The following is a 19,372-nucleotide window of genomic DNA, read 5'->3' as shown; positions in this document are numbered from 1 at the left end:
TCTCCTGGAACCCCAATACCCTGGGTACCTCAGTACCATATACTAGGGAATTATAAGGGTGTTCCAGTAAGCCAATGTAAATTGGTAAAATTGGTCACTAGCCTGTTAGTGACAATTTGGAAGAAATGAGAGAGCATAACCACTGAGGTTCTGGTTAGCAGAGCATTGTTCACATTGTTCACTTTGTGAGTGCGGGGACACCATTACACGCGTGCACTTCCGGCGGAAATCCTTCGTGCACAGCCAAGCCTGGGTCCACGGCACTCTAACCTGCATTGCACGACTTTCTAAGTTGGTCTCCGGCGACGTGGGACTCCTTTGTGCAACTTCGGCGAGCACCGTTTCACGCATCCTCGTAGTGCCTGTTTCTGGCACTTCTCTGGGTGCTACCTGCTTCAGTGAGGGCTCTTTGTCTTGCTCGACGTCCCCTCTCTCTGCAGGTCCAATTTGCGACCTCCTGGTCCCTCCTGGGCCCCAGCAGCGTCCAAAAACGCCAAACGCACGATTTGCGTGTAGCAAGGCTTGTTGGCGTCCATCCGGCGGGAAAACACTTCTGCACGACTCTCCAAGGCGTGGGGGATCCATCCTCCAAAGGGGAAGTCTCTAGCCCTTGTCGTTCCTGCAGTATTCACAGCTCTTCAGCCTAGTAAGAGCTTCTTTGCACCAACCGCTGGCATTTCTTGGGCATCTGCCCATCTCCGAGCTGCTTGTGACTTTTGGACTTGGTCCCCTTGTTCCACAGGTACCCTCAGTCAGGAATCCATCGTTGTTGCATTGCTGATTTGTGTTTTCCTTGCATTCTCCCTCTAACACGACTATTTTGTCCTTAGGGGAACTTTGGTGCACTTTGCACTCACTTTTCAGGGTCTTGGGGAGGGTTATTTTTCTAACTCTCACTATTTTCTAATAGTCCCAGCGACCCTCTACAAGGTCACATAGGTTTGGGGTCCATTCGTGGTTCGCATTCCACTTCTAGAGTATATGGTTTGTGTTGCCCCTATCCCTATGTTTCCCCATTGCATCCTATTGTAACTATACATTGTTTGCACTGTTTTCTAAGACTATACTGCATATTTTTGCTATTGTGTATATATATCTTGTGTATATTTCCGATCCTCTCACTGAGGGTACACTCTAAGATACTTTGGCATATTGTCATAAAAATAAAGTACCTTTATTTTTAGTATAACTGTGTATTGTGTTTTCTTATGATATTGTGCATATAACACTAGGTGGTACTGTAGTAGCTTCACACGTCTCCTAGTTCAGCCTAAGCTGCTCTGCTAAGCTACCATTATCTATCAGCCTAAGCTGCTAGACACCCTATACACTAATAAGGGATAACTGGGCCTGGTGCAAGGTGCAAGTACCCCTTGGTACTCACTACAAGCCAGTCCAGCCTCCTACATTGGTTGTGCAGCGGTGGGATAAGTGCTTTGAGACTACTTACCACTCTTGTCATTGTACTTTTCATAAGAGAAAAATATACAAAACAAGGTCAGTGTATATACACATAGCCAAAAAGTTTTGCATTTCCTCTTTTCACTCTTTTCTAAGTGCTGAAAAGTACTTCTAAACTTTCAAAAAGTTCTTAAAAGTTTAAAAAGTTTTTTCTGTCTTTCCAAAAAGTTCTGAAAACTTTTTTCTCTTTATCTATCACTTTAACTCTCTCTAAAAAATGTCTGGCACAGGCAAAAATGTTGAACTGTCCAAACTTGCATATGATCACCTTAGCTGGAAAGGAGCAAGGAGTCTCTGCATAGAGAGAGGTTTGAGTGTAGGGAAGAATCCTTCCTTAGAACTGTTAATTAATATGCTTAGAGTACAGGATAAGGCCATAAGTGCCAAATCTGGTGAAAAAGTAGCTAATGGTTCTCAATCTGATCCAGGGACTCCCCCAGGAAAAGGTTCAGGAAAGAAACTTCTCAGCCTGCCCATTACTAGACAGTCTAGCATAGTTGGTACAGAGGTTGAATCACACCATACTGATGGTGTGCTCTCACATTATACTGGTAGCCAAGCTGTTAGGGTGCCCTCTGTAAGGGACAGGTCTCCTTCTGTTCATTCCCATCATACCTCTGTATCTAGAAATGTCCCTCCCACCCACCCTGATGACAGATTGTTAGAAAGGGAGCTCAATAGATTGAGAGTGGAACAAACCAGACTGAAGCTCAAGAAGCAACAGCTGGATTTGGATAGACAGTCTTTAGAATTAGAGAAGGAAAGACAGAAGTTGGGTTTAGATACCCATGGTGGCAGCAGCAGTATTCCCCATAGTCATCCTGCAAAAGAGCATGATTCCAGGAATCTGCACAAGATAGTTCCCCCTTACAAGGAGGGGGATGACATTAACAAGTGGTTTGCTGCACTTGAGAGGGCCTGTGCTGTACAGGATGTCCCTCAAAAGCAGTAGGCTGCTATCCTATGGCTATCATTTACTGGAAAAGGTAGGGATAGGCTCCTTACTGTAAAAGAAAATGATGCTAACAATTTCCAAGTTCTTAAGAATGCACTCCTGGATGGTTATGGCTTAACCACTGAACAGTACAGGATAAAGTTCAGAGATACCAAAAAGGAGTCTTCACAAGACTGGGTTGATTTCATTGACCAGGCAGTGAAGGCCTTGGAGGGGTGGTTACATGGCAGTAAAGTTACTGATTATGACAGCCTGTATAACGTGATCCTGAGAGAGCATATTCTTAATAATTGTGTGTCTGATTTGTTGCACCAGTACTTGGTAGACTCTGATCTGACCTCTCCCCAAGAATTGGGAAAGAAGGCAGACAAATGGGTCAGAACAAGAGTGAACAGAAAAGTTCATACAGGGGGTGACAAAGATGGCAATAAGAAGAAAGATGGTGAAAAATCTCAAGATAAGCATGGGGATAAGGGTAAAACCAAAGATCCCACTTCAAATCTTAAACACTCTTCAGAGGGTGGGGATAAAACAAATTCTTCCTCTTCTTCCCAACCTGCACACATTAAAAAGCCTTGGTGCTTTGTGTGTAAAAACAGAGGCCATAGGCCAGGGGATAAGTCCTGTCCAGGTAAACCCCCTGAGCCTACCACCACTAATACATCAAGCTCTAGTGCCCCTAGCAGTAGTGGTACTAGTGGTGGGACTGCTGGCAACAGTCAAGCAAAGGGTGTAGTTGGGTTCACTTATGGGTCCATAGTGGAAACTGATGTAATCAGTCCCAAGACAGTTTCTGTCACACCTAGTGGCATTGGCCTTGCCACACTGGCTGCTTGTCCCCTTACAATGGATAAGTACAGGCAGACAGTTTCAATAAATGGTGTTGAGGCCTTGGCCTACAGGGACACAGGTGCCAGTTTCACTTTGGTGACTGAAAACCTAGTGCACCCTGATCAACACATCATTGGACAACAGTATAAGATTACTGATGTCCATAACTCCACTAAGTTTCTTCCCTTAGCTATAATTCAGTTTAGTTGGGGTGGAGTTACTGGCCCTAAGCAGGTGGTGGTATCACCTAGCTTACCTGTAGACTGTCTCTTAGGTAATGACCTAGAGGCCTCAGGTTGGGCTGATGTAGAGTTTTATGCCCATGCAGCCATGCTGGGCATCCCTGAGGAATTGTTCCCTCTCATTTCAAGTGAAATGAAAAAGCAAAGGAGAGAAGGCCTGGAAACTCAGGATCCCTCTCCATCAACAGGTAAAAAGGGTATCACAGTATCCCCTAACCACCCTACCATTCAGGATACTATTCCTGTGGTGGGAGAAACCTCTCCTGGGGTGGCACCTGTTCCAAGGGAATCATCAGTTGGCAAAGCTGGACTCCCTGAGGTGGAAGTACCTCTCTGTGGGATAACTAACATTGGTGAGGAAAACAGCACCATTTTAGTTAACATGGAGCATCCCTCCAACCCTCCCAGAGAAACTTTAGTGCAGAAACCCTGCACTACCTCACAACACTTAGGACAGCATCCCTGCCCTAGTGTGGAGCTCATAGGACAGCATCCCTGCCCTGCTCCAACTCAAGAGAAACAGCATCCCTGTTCTCTCTTCCAGCCAGATGGACAAAGTTTTTGCCCAGCAATGGCTTTTCTGAGACAGCATCCCTGTCTGGCATTTCCATCACTACAAATAGGTTCAGTGGACAATTCCCACTGCTCTAAACTAAAACTTACTGATAGAAACTCTGAAAATACATCTTCACATTGTTGCTTAGCTAAAAAACTTCAAACAGGGTGGTTTACATCCCCACAGGGAAGTAACCATATAGTGGATGATAAAGGGAGTAACCAGTCTATTGCAGAGCTACTCTCTACTTATCACCACTTAGACAATAAAGTCTCAACTGGCCAAGGTTAGCCTTATTGTCCTTCGTTTGGGGGGGGTTGTGTGAGAAGGTAACCTCTTTCTAGCCTTGTTACCCCCACTTTTGGCCTGTTTGTGAGTGTATGTCAGGGTGTTTGTCACTGTTTTCACTGTTTCACTGGGATCCTGATAGCCAGGCCTCAGTGCTCATAGTGAAAACACTATGTTTTCAGTATGGTTGTTATGTGTCACTGGGATCCTGCTGGTCAGGACCCCAGTGCTCATAGGTTTGTGGCCTATATGTATGTGTCACTGGGACCCTGTCACACAGGGCCCCAGTGCTCATAGGTGTGCATGTATATGTTCCCTGTGTGGTGCCTAACTGTCTCACTGAGGCTCTGCTAACCAGAACCTCAGTGGTTATGCTCTCTCATTGCTTCCAAATTGTCACTGACAGGCTAGTGACCATTTTTACCAATTTACATTGGCTTACTGGAACACCCTTATAATTCCCTAGTATATGGTACTGAGGTACCCAGGGTATTGGGGTTCCAGGAGATCCCTATGGGCTGCAGCATTTCTTTTGCCACCCATAGGGAGCTCTGACAATTCTTACACAGGCCTGCCACTGCAGCCTGAGTGAAATAACGTCCACGTTATTTCACAGCCATTTTACACTGCACTTAAGTAACTTATAAGTCACCTATATGTCTAACCTTTACCTGGTAAAGGTTAGGTGCAAAGTTACTTAGTGTGAGGGCACCCTGGCACTAGCCAAGGTGCCCCCACATTGTTCAGAGCCAATTCACTGAACTTTGTGAGTGCGGGGACACCATTACACGCGTGCACTACATATAGGTCACTACCTATATGTAGCTTCACCATGGTAACTCCGAATATGGCCATGTAACATGTCTATGATCATGGAATTGCCCCCTCTATGCCATCCTGGCATTGTTGGCACAATTCCATGATCCCAGTGGTCTGTAGCACAGACCCTGGTACTGCCAGACTGCCCTTCCTGGGGTTTCTCTGCAGCTGCTGCTGCTGCCAACCCCTCAGACAGGCAGCTGCCCTCCTGGGGTCCAGCCAGGCCTGGCCCAGGATGGCAGAACAAAGAACTTCCTCTGAGAGAGGGTGTGACACCCTCTCCCTTTGGAAAATGGTGTGAAGGCAGGGGAGGAGTAGCCTCCCCCAGCCTCTGGAAATGCTTTGTTGGGCACAGATGTGCCCAATTCTGCATAAGCCAGTCTACACCGGTTCAGGGACCCCTTAGCCCCTGCTCTGGTGCGAAACTGGACAAAGGAAAGGGGAGTGACCACTCCCCTGACCTGCACCTCCCCTGGGAGGTGTCCAGAGCTCCTCCAGTGTGCTCCAGACCTCTGCCATCTTGGAAACAGAGGTGCTGCTGGCACACTGGACTGCTCTGAGTGGCCAGTGCCACCAGGTGACGTCAGAGACTCCTGCTGATAGGCTCCTTCAGGTGTTAGTAGCCTTTCCTCTCTCCTAGGTAGCCAAACCCTCTTTTCTGGCTATTTAGGGTCTCTGTCTCTGGGGAAACTTTAGATAACGAATGCATGAGCTCAGCCAAGTTCCTCTGCATCTCCCTCTTCACCTTCTGATAAGGAATCGACCGCTGACCGCGCTGGAAGCCTGTAAACCTGCAACATAGTAGCCAAGACGACTACTGCAACTCTGTAACGCTGATCCTGCCGCCTTCTCGACTGTTTTCCTGCTTGTGCATGCTGTGGGGGTAGTCTGCCTCGTCTCTGCACCAGAAGGTCCGAAGAAATCTCCCGTGGGTCGACGGAATCTTCCCCCTGCAACCGCAGGCAGCAAAAAGCTGCATTACCGGTCCCTTGGGTCTCCTCTCAGCACGACGAGCGAGGTCCCTCGAATCCAGCGACGCTGTCCAAGTGACCCCCACAGTCCAGTGACTCTTCAGCCCAAGTTTGGTGGAGGTAAGTCCTTGCCTCACCTCGCTGGACTGCATTGCTGGGAACCGTGACTTTGCAAGCTACTCCGGCCCCTGTGCACTTCCGGCGGAAATCCTTCGTGCACATCCAAGCCTGGGTCCACGGCACTCTAACCTGCATTGCACGACTTTCTAAGTTGGTCTCCGGCGACGTGGGACTCCTTTGTGCAACTTCGGCGAGCACCGTTTCACGCATCCTCGTAGTGCCTGTTTCTGGCACTTCTCTGGGTGCTACCTGCTTCAGTGAGGGCTCTTTGTCTTGCTCGACGTCCCCTCTCTCTGCAGGTCCAATTTGCGACCTCCTGGTCCCTCCTGGGCCCCAGCAGCGTCCAAAAACGCCAAACGCACGATTTGCGTGTAGCAAGGCTTGTTGGCGTCCATCCGGCGGGAAAACACTTCTGCACGACTCTCCAAGGCGTGGGGGATCCATCCTCCAAAGGGGAAGTCTCTAGCCCTTGTCGTTCCTGCAGTATTCACAGCTCTTCAGCCTAGTAAGAGCTTCTTTGCACCAACCGCTGGCATTTCTTGGGCATCTGCCCATCTCCGAGCTGCTTGTGACTTTTGGACTTGGTCCCCTTGTTCCACAGGTACCCTCAGTCAGGAATCCATCGTTGTTGCATTGCTGATTTGTGTTTTCCTTGCATTCTCCCTCTAACACGACTATTTTGTCCTTAGGGGAACTTTGGTGCACTTTGCACTCACTTTTCAGGGTCTTGGGGAGGGTTATTTTTCTAACTCTCACTATTTTCTAATAGTCCCAGCGACCCTCTACAAGGTCACATAGGTTTGGGGTCCATTCGTGGTTCGCATTCCACTTCTAGAGTATATGGTTTGTGTTGCCCCTATCCCTATGTTTCCCCATTGCATCCTATTGTAACTATACATTGTTTGCACTGTTTTCTAAGACTATACTGCATATTTTTGCTATTGTGTATATATATCTTGTGTATATTTCCGATCCTCTCACTGAGGGTACACTCTAAGATACTTTGGCATATTGTCATAAAAATAAAGTACCTTTATTTTTAGTATAACTGTGTATTGTGTTTTCTTATGATATTGTGCATATAACACTAGGTGGTACTGTAGTAGCTTCACACGTCTCCTAGTTCAGCCTAAGCTGCTCTGCTAAGCTACCATTACCTATCAGCCTAAGCTGCTAGACACCCTATACACTAATAAGGGATAACTGGGCCTGGTGCAAGGTGCAAATACCCCTTGGTACTCACTACAAGCCAGTCCAGCCTCCTACACCTGCAAAAGGCACGCATCACTATCAAGGCTTCAAAGTGCCAGATAGGGCAGGGGAAAGTGGTTTATCTGGGACACCTGGTATGTGGAGAACAGATTGCACCACTTTAGGGGAAAATCCAAACTATCATTGATTGGGTTCCCCCTACAACTCAGACCCAGGTGAGAGCCTTCTTAGGCCTCACTGGGTATTACAGGAGGTTCATTAAGAACTATGGCTCCATTGCAGCCCCACTTAATGACCTCACCTCCAAGAAAATGCCTAAAAAGGTATTGTGGACAGCTAGCTGTCAGAAAGCTTTTGAAGAGCTGAAACAGGCCATGTGCACTGCACCTGTCCTAAAAAGCCCATGTTACTCCAAGAAATACATTGTTCAAACTGATGCATCTGAATTAGGGGTAGGGGCGGTCTTATTACAACTCAATTCTGAGGGCCAGGATCAATCTGTTGCTTTTATCAGCAGGAGGTTGACCCCTAGAGAAAAGCGTTGGTCTGCCACAGAGAGGGAGGCCTTTGCTGTGGTCTGGGCACTGAAGAAGTTGAGCCCATACCTGTTTGGCACTCACGTCATTGTTCAGACAGACCACAAACCTCTACTTTGGCTAAAACAAATGAAAGGCGAAAACCCTAAATTGTTGAGGTGGTCCATATCTCTACAGGGAATGGACTATACAGTGGAACATAGACCTGGGAGTACCCACTCCAATGCAGATGGACTCTCCAGATATTTCCACTTAGACAATGAAGACTCATCAGGTTATGGCTAGTCTTATTGTCCTTCGTTTGGGGGGGGGTTGTGTAGGAAAGTACCATCTTGTCTGGCATGTTACTCCCATATTTCACTGTATATATGTTGTTTTAGTGTATGTGTCACTGGGACCCTGCCAGCTAGGGCCCCAGTGCTCATAAGTGTGCCCTGTATGTGTTCCCTGTGTAATGACTAACTGTCTCACTGAGGCTCTGCTAACCAGAACCTCAGTGGTTATGCTCTCTCTGCTTTCTAAATTGTCACTAACAGGCTAGTGACCAGTTTCACCAATATACATTGGCATACTGGAACACCCTTATAATTCCCTAGTATATGGTACTAAAGTACCCAGGGTATTGGGGTTCCAGGAGATCCATATGGGCTGCAGCATTTCTTTTGCCACCCATAGGGAGCTCTGACAATTCTTACACAGGCCTGCCACTGCAGCCTGAGTGAAATAACGTCCACGTTATTTCACAGCCATTTACCACTGCACTTAAGTAACTTATAAGTCACCTATATGTCTAACCTTCACCTGGTGAAGGTTGGGTGCAAAGTTACTTAGTGTGTGGGCACCCTGGCACTAGCCAAGGTGCCCCCACATTGTTCAGGGCAAATTCCCCGGACTTTGTGAGTGCGGGGATACCATTACACGCATGCACTATACATAGGTCACTACCTATGTATAGCGTCACAATGGTAACTCCGAACATGGCCATGTAACATGTCTAAGATCATGGAATTGTCACCCCAATGCCATTCTGGCATTGGGGAGACAATTCCATGATCCCCCGAGTCTCTAGCACAGACCCGGGTACTGCCAACCTGCCTTTCCCGGGTTTTCACTGCAGCTGCTGCCAACCCCTCAGACAGGTTTCTGCCCTCCTGGGGTCCAGGCAGCACTGGCCCAGGAAGGCAAAACAAAGGATTTCCTCTGATAGAGGGTGTTACACCCTCTCCCTTTGGAAATAGGTGTGAAGGGCTGGGGAGGAGTAGCCTCCCCCAGCCTCTGGAAATGCTTTGATGGGCACAGATGGTGCCCATCTCTGCATAAGCCAGTCTATACCGGTTCAGGGATCCCCCAGCCCTGCTCTGGCGTGAAACTGGACAAAGGAAAGGGGAGTGACCACTCCCCTGGCCTGCACCTCACAGGGGAGGTGCCCAGAGCTCCTCCAGCGTGCCCCAGACCTCTGCCATCTTGGATTCAGAGGTGTGCTGGCACACTGGACTGCTCTGAGTGGCCAGGGCTAGCAGGTGACGTCAGAGACTCTTCCTGATAGGCTCTTACCTGTGTTACTAGCCTATCCTCCTTCCTAGGAAGCCAAACCTCCTGTTCTGGCTATTTAGGGTCTCTGCTTTGGGGAATTCTTCAGATACCGAATGCAAGAGCTCACCAGAGTTCCTCTGTATCTCTCTCTTCACCTTCTGCCAAAGGATCGACCGCTGACTGACCAGGACGCCTGCAAAACCGCAACAAAGTAGCAAAGACGACTACTGCAACCTTTTATCACTGATCCTGCCGCTTTCTCGCCTGTTTCCTGGTGGTGTATGCTCTGGGGGTAGCCTGCCTCCTTCTTGCACCAGGAGCCCTGAAGAAATCTCCCGTGGGATGACGGAATCCTCCCCCTGCAAACGCAGGCAACAAGAGACTGCATCACCGGTCCTATGGGTCCCCTCTCAGCACGACGAGCGTGGTCCCTGGAACTCAGCAACTCTGTCCAAGTGACTCCCACAGTCCAGTGACTCTTCATTCCAAGTTTGGTGGAGGTAAGTCCTTGCCTCCCCACGCTAGACTGCATTGCTTGGTACCGCGTGATTTGCAGCTGCTCCTGTGCACTCTTTCAGGATTTCCTTCGTGCACAGCCAAGCCTGGGTCCCCGACACTCTAACCTGCAGTGCACAACCTTCTGAGTTGTCCTCCGGTGTCATGGGACTCCCTTTTGTGACTTCGAGTGGACTCCGGTTCACTCCTCTTCCAAGTGCCTGTTCCGGTACTTCTGCGGGTGCTGCCTGCTTCTGTGAGGGCTCCCTGACTTGCTGGGCACCCCCTCTGTCTCCTCATCCAAGTGTCGACATCCTGGTCCCTCCTGGGCCACAGTAGCATCCAAAAACCCTAACCGCGACCCTTGCAGCTAGCAAGGCTTGTTTGCAGTCTTTCTGCGTGGGAACACCTCTGCAAGCTTCTTCACGACGTGGGACATCCATCCTCCAAAGGGGAAGTTTCTAGCCCTCTTCGTTCTTGCAGAATCCACAGCTTCTACCGTCCGGTGGCAGCTTCTTTGCACCCTCATCTGGCATTTCCTGGGCATCTGCCCACTCTCGACATTGTCGCGACTCTTGGACTTGGTCCCCTTGTTCCACAGGTACTCAGGTCCGGAAATCCACTTTGGTTGCTTTGCTGGTGTTGGTCTTCCTTGCAGAAACCCCCTATCACAACTTCTGTGCTCTCTGGGGGTTATAGGTGCACTTTACACCTACTTTTCAGGGTCTTGGGGTGGGCTATTTTTCTAACCCTCACTGTTTTCTTACAGTCCCAGCGACCCTCTACAAGCTCACATAGGTTTGGGGTCCATTCGTGGTTCGCATTCCACTTTTGGAGTGTACGGTTTGTGTTGCCCCTATACCTATGTGCTCCTATTGCAATCTACTGTAACTTTACATTGCTTGCATTACTTCCTTTTGCTATTACTGCATATTTTTGGTATTGTGTACATATATCTTGTGTATATTTGGCATCCTCATACTGAGGGTACTCACTGAGATACTTTTGGCATATTGTCATAAAAATAAAGTACCTTTATTTTTAGTATATCTGTGTATTGTGTTTTCCTATGATATTGTGCATATGACACCAGTGGTATAGTAGGAGCTTTGCTTGTCTCCTAGTTCAGCCTAAACTGCTATGCTATAGCTACCTTCTATCAGTCTAAGCTGCTAGAAACACCTCTTCTACACTAATAAGGGATAACTGGACCTGGTACAGAGTGTAAGTACCCCTTGGTACCCACTGCAAGCCAGGCCAGCCTCCTACATCCCCCCCATTGGGGCACATGTTATTACATACCTGTACAAACCTTTTTTAACCATATTTTTGTATGATTGTATCTCCGGTTTGGAGATATACCAAAGTTAGTTCTAGTGTGTGTTACAGTAAATATTGAATATTTTTCTTACACTTGTGTGGTTCTTTCCTGTGTGTACATCACTGACTGACCTGACCTGTGTGGTATTTGAACTGCTTTACACCCTCCTGGATAAGCCTTAGCTGATCTCCACAGCTACCTCTCTGAGAGCTCTGGTTATCTAAAACCTCCTACACTATAAATAAGGGCTGCCTGGGCTCAGCATAGTGCCTCACCTATAGGTGTACACCATATAATGTTCCAGCATCCTACATTGGTGGTGCAGCGGTTGGGATAAAGACTTGAATTGCTTTACCACTTGGCCATAGGTGAGTTTCTACAATAAAGCGGGGGAACACGGAGATTACTTGGTCCAGTGTACACTCTCCCACATATAACTTATAGCAATAATAAAGTACACTGTTCCAAAGAAAAAGTGCTACAAGATCACAAGGCAACTGATAGCCAGGAGCTAGAGAGCCCTCACACACCCAATAGGATGTAAAGCTTCATCACGGGGCACGCTCCTCGTCAGACCGGGGCTGCAATATCTGACAGGCCACCCCTTAGAAAGGTGGTGGTTCTTAGCCGGAGATTTTTTACCAATGTTAGTAAGACCTATGATGAACACAAACTATAGGTGTATGCAGGAGAGCAGAAAGAGAGAATAAAATTGGCTCTAAACCATAACCATCATATTTAATAATTCAGAAGAAGGTTTAGGCCAAGATTAAAAAATTAAAAAGCGGAGTACTTATGGATATAATGCTCAGCTGCACTCCGATAAAGGAAAGTGGGAAATGTCCCAAGTCCTATGGTGCTAGGTCAAAATGTTTTGCATCCTAGGAGTACGCAGGCCAAAAGACCAAGAATGTGGTAAAAGTCCACGATCTGGAACAGCCCGGCACCTACCCAGGGACCGTACTCCTAGGAAGCCCGTACATTAGGATGGGATGGGCGACTTGCAGACTAGACTGACCATGACGTGCATCCTACACGAGTAAGTGACCGACCAGTACTTACTTTATTATATCCTAATTGGGCTTCAGTATTATTATCAGGAGAAGTGATATTTGTGGTCCTGAAGAAGCGTCACTGGATCCTATGTGACCATCTAGACGCGAAACATGTTACCATCAGTAAAAAATCTCTGGCTAAGAACCACCACCTTTCTAAGGGGTGGCCCGTTAAACATTGCAGCACCGGTCTGACGAGGAGCGTGCCCTGAGATGAAGCTTTACATCCTAATGGGTGTGTGAGGGCTCTCTAGCTCCTGGCTATCAGTTGCTTGGTGATCTTGTAGCACTTTGTCTTTAAAACAGTGTACTTTATTATTGCCATAGGTGAGTTTCCACATGAGTCTGGATACAGCATGCTTAAGTTCCTAGAAATGCTCATACAGTATGACCTCTGGCATCATGAAGAGCAGGTAGAGCAGGGAGACCAAGGTGGGAGGTTTAGGCCAGGAAGTACCCTGCACTTCAGGTTCTTACTCGGAGCATGTCAAAGAGGACTCAGAGGAAGTCATTGAGGATACCTCTTGGTCTGTAGAGGGAGGTACTAATAGTACAGAAAGGGGGCACACAGATAGGTTCACTTTTACCTTCCCTGGGAGGGTCCAAAGGGTTACTAGGAGGAATAGATCCTCCTTGATTTCATTCACACTCTCCTCAGCATCCTGTATTGAGTCCACCCATTCTAATAACTGAAAGGAGTTAGCATTAGATAGGGGTTACAACCTGCTCAAGCTTGAGAAAACTAAGCTCAGGCTTAAAAGGGAGCAGCTGGGTCTTGAAATGGAGGCCTTGGAGGTGGAGAAAGGAAGGAAGAGTTTGGGGTTAGAACCCCATGGTCGCAGCACTAGAGACTCTAGGGTTAGGGCGGAACACTTTGATTCTAGGACTCTCAGCAGGATAGTCCCCCCTTACAAATCTGGGGATGACATCCACAAATGGGTAAGTGCTCTGGAGAGGGCCTGTAAAGTCCAAAAGGTCCCCAGAGGCAGTGGACAGCTATCCTGTGGCTCTCTTTTGCAGACAAAGGCAGAGACAAGCTTTTGAAGTGAAGGGAAGGGGATGCAGACGACTATCAGGTTTTGAAAGAGGCACTGATGGATGGGTTTGGGCGTACAATTGAGGAGTACAGGAGTAAGTTCAGAGAAACCCAGAAGGAGTCCTCTCAAGCCTGGGTTGATTTTGTAGACTGTAAAGTTAAGGCTCTGGAAGGCTGGCTACACAGTAGTAAGGTACATGACTATGAAGGGCTGTACAATTTGATCATGAGAGAGCATATCCTTAATAACTGTGTTTGAAAAACTGCACCAATACCTGGTGGACTCTGAGCTGACCTCTCCCCAAGAACTGGGAAAGAAGGCACACAAATGGGCCATACAAGGATGGTTAAGAACACCCATATTGGGGGTGACCAAAAGTAGGGTAATAGTTCTAAGTCCTCAGGGAAGGATGGAGAGAAACCTAAAGACAAAAAGAAAGAGTCTTTATCAGGTCCACAAACTTTTTCTGGGGGTGGGTCCAAATCCTCTTCCTTCAACGAGAAACCATGGTGCTTTCTTGGTAAAACAAAAGGCCATAGGACATCTGATTCCAGTTGTCTGAAGAATAGCACCAGTACTAGCCACTAGCAGTAACAATGGTAGTAGTAGCACATCTGGTGATGTAGCTGGGTTCACCTTGGGTACTGCAGTGAACTCTGGCCTAGTCAGAGCAACCTCTAAGACTGTCCTGGTATCAGAGGGTGACATTGACCTCGCCACGTTTGCTGCCTGGACTCCTAATATGAAGAAATACAAGCAGCATACCCTTATAAATGGTATTGAGGCAGAAGCTTACAGGGACACAGGAACATCACTATGTGCCACTCCATGGCAGTGGTTAATTTCAGCTGGGGGAGGGTTACTGACCCTAAAAAGTTGCTGTATCTTCATCCCTTCCTGCACATTATCTTATGGGCAATGATTTGAAGACTTCGGCATGGGCTGAAGTGGAGTTGCAGAGAGTGTGTTTGTGGCAACTAGAGCACAGGCTTAGAAACAGGGAGAACGAGGAGCATTGAAGCCTGGAACAGTGGCCCAGGCAGCTCCCAAGAAGAGAGGTAGGAAGGGTAACAAGCATTTGCAATGCAGTAGGTCTCGCGTTTACTTGAGTTAAAGCTATTAGCATTGTAAGCTCCTAACCACACTTTTCTTGCCACATAAACTGAAAAGTAAAACAGTTTCACATAAGCAAGCCGACAGAGCCATGAGCACAAAGGAAACACACAAAAATAAAATCCGCTCGCCGTGAAAATTATCGGCAAAAGTGCAATTATCTATGTAACCGCAAAAGTGCAAATATCCATGTAACAGGGTCGATGTCATGGGAACACATTTTTAGTGTTCTACAGAATAAAAGGCAAAGAGTGAAACAAAGCAGCATCTACTAAAATATCAAAGGGGCTGGTCCACCTAACACTGATAGCATGCCTGTGTACATGGACAAAGAACATGGAAATACTCAATAAAAATCCTGAAATGTTACATGGTACAAAATAATATTTTATGACAATGAAAGCGTGTCTTTGCCTGGGCACAGAAAGGTTTAACATAAGAATGGATGCAGGAAAATGAAGCGCTTGGTGTCCCTGCCACTTGAGAATGCTACAGTCATATCTATGCCTAGGCCTGAGGGGGACTAATGGAGAGGGTAGGCCCATGCATTGTAAAGACCAATAGGACCACCAGGGGACAGAATGGAAGAGTCCTGGTTCTCCAAAATAGGCACTGGTGGGCCCACTGGCACCCCCGGTGCAATGTAACCATTGGGTAAAGGAGAGGGCCCTGTAAGGTCATTAAGATAGGGTGGTGGGTACTTATAAAGTACGGTTTCATTTTAAGGAGTAGGTTAGCACAGGATCAGTACACTTATTCTTCAATCTATTTTACTCAGTCTAGTGGTAATCTTAGAAATTGTAATTCAACTGTTGTAATCCTTGCAGGGATAATCTCAGAGTTAGTAATGACAGAAGTGGTAATATCAGCAGTGGTAATCTCAGAGGTAGTAATATCAGTAGTGGTAATATCAGTAGTGGTAATCTCAGAGGTAGTAATCCCAGTAGTGGTAATTTTAGCATGGTAATCCCTGAAGTGATAATTTGAACGGTAATAATTTTAGCAGAGGTAATCCCTCCACTGATAATCTTGGAGGTAGTAATCACAATAATGGTAACCTCAGCAGTGGTAACCCCTGCAGGGGTAGCTTCAGAGGTAGTAATCGCAGTAGTGGTAACCTCAGCAGTGGTAACTCCTACAGGTGTATCTTCAGAGGTAGTAATCACAGCTGTGGTAATATCAGCAGTGGTAATCTCAGAGTTTGTAATCGCAGTAGTGTTAATCTCAGCAGTGGTAATCCTTGCAGTGGTTCTCTCAGAGGTAATAATCACAGAAGTGGTAATTCAGCAGTGGTACTCCCTGCAGTGATAATCTCAATGGTAGTAATCACAGTAGTGGTAATCTCAGCAGTGGTAATCCTAGCAGTGGTAATCCCAGCAGTGGTAATTGTTAATCTCAGAGGTAGTAATCACAGTAGTGGTAATATCAGTAGTGGTAACCCCTGCAGGGGTAATTTCAGAGGTATTATTCACAGTAGTGGTAATAGCGGCAGTGGTAATCTCAGCAGTGGTAATCCCTGCAGTGGCAATCTCAGAGGTAGTAATCCCACTAGTGGTAATCTCAACAGTGGTTATCCCTGCAGTGATAATTTCAACGGTGGTAATCTCAGCAGAGGTAATCCCTGTACTGGTAATTTCGGAGGTAATAATCACAGTAGTGATAACCTCAGCATTGGTAACCCCTGCAGGGGTAATTTCAGAGGTAGTAATCACAGTAGTGGTAATATCAGCAGTGGTAATGTCAGAGTTAGTAATCGCAGTAGTGGTAATCTCAGGGGCAGTAATCCCTGCAGTGATACTCTCAGAGGTAGTAATCACAGTAGTGGTAATTCAGCAGTAGTACTCCCTGCAGTGATACTCTCATTGGTAGTAATCACAGTAGTGGTAATCTCAGCAGTGGTAATCCTAGCAGTGGTAATCCCAGCAGTGGTAATTGCAGCAGTGTTAATCTCAGAGGTAGTAATCACAGTAGTGGTAACCCCTGCAGGGGTAATTTCAGAGGTATTATTCACAGTAGTGGTAGTAGCAGCAGTGGTAATCTCAGCAGTGGTAATCCCTGCAGTGGTTCTCTCAGCGGTAGTAATTACAGTAGTGGTAATTCAGTAGTGGTACTCCCTGCAGTGGTAATCTCAGTGGTAGTAAACACAGTAGTGGAAATCCCTGCAGTGGTAATCTCAGAGGTAGTAATCACAGTAGTGGTAATATCAGTAGTAGTAATTCAGTGGAATAATCATATCAGTGGTAATCTCAGCAGTGGTAATCTGTGCAGTGGTAATCTTAGAGGTAATAATCCCAGTAGTGGTAATCTCAACAGTGGTTATCCCTGCAGTGATAATTTAAACAGTGGTAATCTCAGCAGAGGTAATCCCTGTACTGGTAATTTCGGAGGTAATAATCACAGTAGTGATAACCTCAGCATTGGTAACCCCTGCAGGGGTAACTTCAGAGGTAGTAATCACAGTAGTGGTAATATCAGCAGTGGTAATGTCAGAATTAGTAATCGCAGTAGTGGTAATCTCAGTGTCAGTAATCCCTGCAGTGATACTCTCAGAGGTAGTAATCACAGTAGTGGTAATTCAGCAGTGGTACTCCCTGCAGTGGTAATCTCAGTGGTAGTAATAACAGTAGTGATAATCTCAGTAGTGGTAATCTCAGCAGTGGTATTCACTGCAGTGGTAGTCTCAGAGGTAGTAATCACAGTAGTGGTAATATCAGTAGTGGTAATCTCAGAGTTAGTAATCACAGTGGTGGTAATGTCAGCAGTGGTAATCTCAAAGGTAGTAATCCCAGTAGTGGTAATTTTAGCAGTGGTAATCCTTGAAGTGATAATTTAAACTGTGGTAATCTCAGAAGAGGTAATCCCTGCATTGGTAATCTTGGAGGTAGTAATCACAGTAGTGGTAACCTCAGCAGTGGTAACCCCTGCAGGGGTAGCTTCAGCTGTAGTAATTGCAGTAGTGGTAATCTCAGCAGTGATAATCCCTGCAGTGGTAGTTTTAGAGGTAGCAATCAGAGCAGTGGTATTTCAGCAGTGGTACCCTCTACAGTGGTAGTAATCACAGTAGTGGTAATCACAGTAGTGGTAATCCCTGCAGTGGTAATCCCTGCAGTGGTAATCTCAGAGATAGTAATCACAGTAGTGGTAATATTAGTAGTGGTAACCCCTGCAGGGATCATTTCAGAGGTAGTGCTCGCAACAAATTAAATAGCTTTGAACCACAGTATAAGTATACTTAAAGGTATACAGCAGGGGTGTAAACTTTAAATTTCCAAACAATCACGTGGGCATATGATGTTAAAATACATTATTCGACGAGCAGGGCGCACACCAGTGGCTTAAATGGCAGTGGAAACAGAAAGGAATGCAGAGGGAATAAGAGAAAAAAAGCACATTATTTTGTGAAATAACCAACATTTTGTATATCTTTCCTAACAGCAAGTGGTAGAGTTTATGTGTGTGCATTTTTGTCTGTGTGTGAGAAGTCCTGGTGAATTCTGACAGACACCTCCCCATACCCAACTGAAAGCACCTGTACCCAACTATTTATCACAAAATGTATTTATTGGGCGGGGTGAAAAGTTGCGGCCCTGGCTGCCTGTCATGGCCCCTGTGAAAGCTCACTCGTGCGCACAGCTTAGAACAATGGTTCCCAACCTTTTCACTTCTGTGGACCCCCATTATATCAATACTGGAGCCCAGGGACCTCCACTGAATCATTATTGGAACCGGGGGACCCCCACTGAGTCAATACTGATAGCTGGGACCTAATATTATTACATTTCTTAAGCAGCCGCGGACCCCCTGACGAGGCTTCGCGGACCCCCAGGGGTCCCCGGCCCACAGGTTGGGAACCACCGGCTTAGAAGATATCAGACCAGCGAATGAATGTATTGTGCAGACGCAAATGGGGTGGGAGGTGTAATGGGGAAACTGCAAAATCTGTACACACGTGTCGATGATTAAACAAAATTAAACACTAGTGCTCATAGTTGGATCACTTGTTAGTAATATTTAAGAAAAACAATTAAAAGGAACGGCCTTGAAAGCACTTCTGCATTTTCGAGTTTATTCTGACTGTTGTTTAGAAATTTGTAACTGGTATAATTGGCTTGGTGGGATGAATACTACTTATTTGATTCATGTGAACTGCAAATCAGAGGTTTTGAGACCCTCTTAGTTTAGCGACTTTGGAAGGATGAAAAGGTGACTGCCGCCCTGATCACTGCAGGGCTCATGGAAAGGGTTGCGGGTGCTGAACACCATTGCTGGCTGATAATATTATATTAAATTCTGAAAGACAGTTCTGCTCCGTAACCGTATTTCTTCTACATAACTGGATGATTGTTTATATTGTATGAGGAGAGTGTACTTGAATGTTTGAAACGCACATGGAGGGGTCTGCACTCAAGTACTGCCCCGTGTGAGTCCACTTTCCATAGAGTGCGATTAACCCATTAATGTGCCAGATGAAGGGTGGAGCTATCAGGGCCACGGGCCTGCCAGAACAGGCCGAGTGCTAGTATGTACTTCCCACACAAACATCCTACTTATACAAACCAGCAGAACGGTCTCTTGTGAAAAGTATACTTGTACAAAGTGGTGGTGCGGGGGTGGGGTAGAGTAAGGAAAGCCATGCATTCCTGTGGAGTACTGAAGGAAAGGTTAAAAAAATGTTCACTTGTGTTAGCAGCAGGAGGTTACAACTCACTGAGTCAAAGCAGGTGAGACCATAATGCTTCTTTAGGCAGAACAAATACATGAATATACAGGAATGCCATCTCACAAACACACAGCTCCAAACCGATGAAGTCAGGCACCGGGAAAGCA

At 46.6% G+C, this 19,372-nt stretch overlaps 1 non-coding gene across 1 annotated transcript; it reads left to right on the top strand.

The window, feature by feature from the left end:
• The first annotated feature begins 18,927 nt into the window (after positions 1–18,927).
• Positions 18,928–19,083, top strand: LOC138288658 (small nucleolar RNA U109). The gene has a single exon (XR_011202514.1). It is a non-coding gene; the product is annotated as a small nucleolar RNA U109 (small nucleolar RNA).
• The last annotated feature ends 289 nt before the right edge of the window (positions 19,084–19,372 follow it).

This window comes from Pleurodeles waltl, chromosome 4_1 (assembly GCF_031143425.1).
Source record: "Pleurodeles waltl isolate 20211129_DDA chromosome 4_1, aPleWal1.hap1.20221129, whole genome shotgun sequence".
NCBI classification, from domain to species: domain Eukaryota; kingdom Metazoa; phylum Chordata; class Amphibia; order Caudata; family Salamandridae; genus Pleurodeles; species Pleurodeles waltl.
This window is presented reverse-complemented; position numbering and strand designations above follow the sequence as displayed.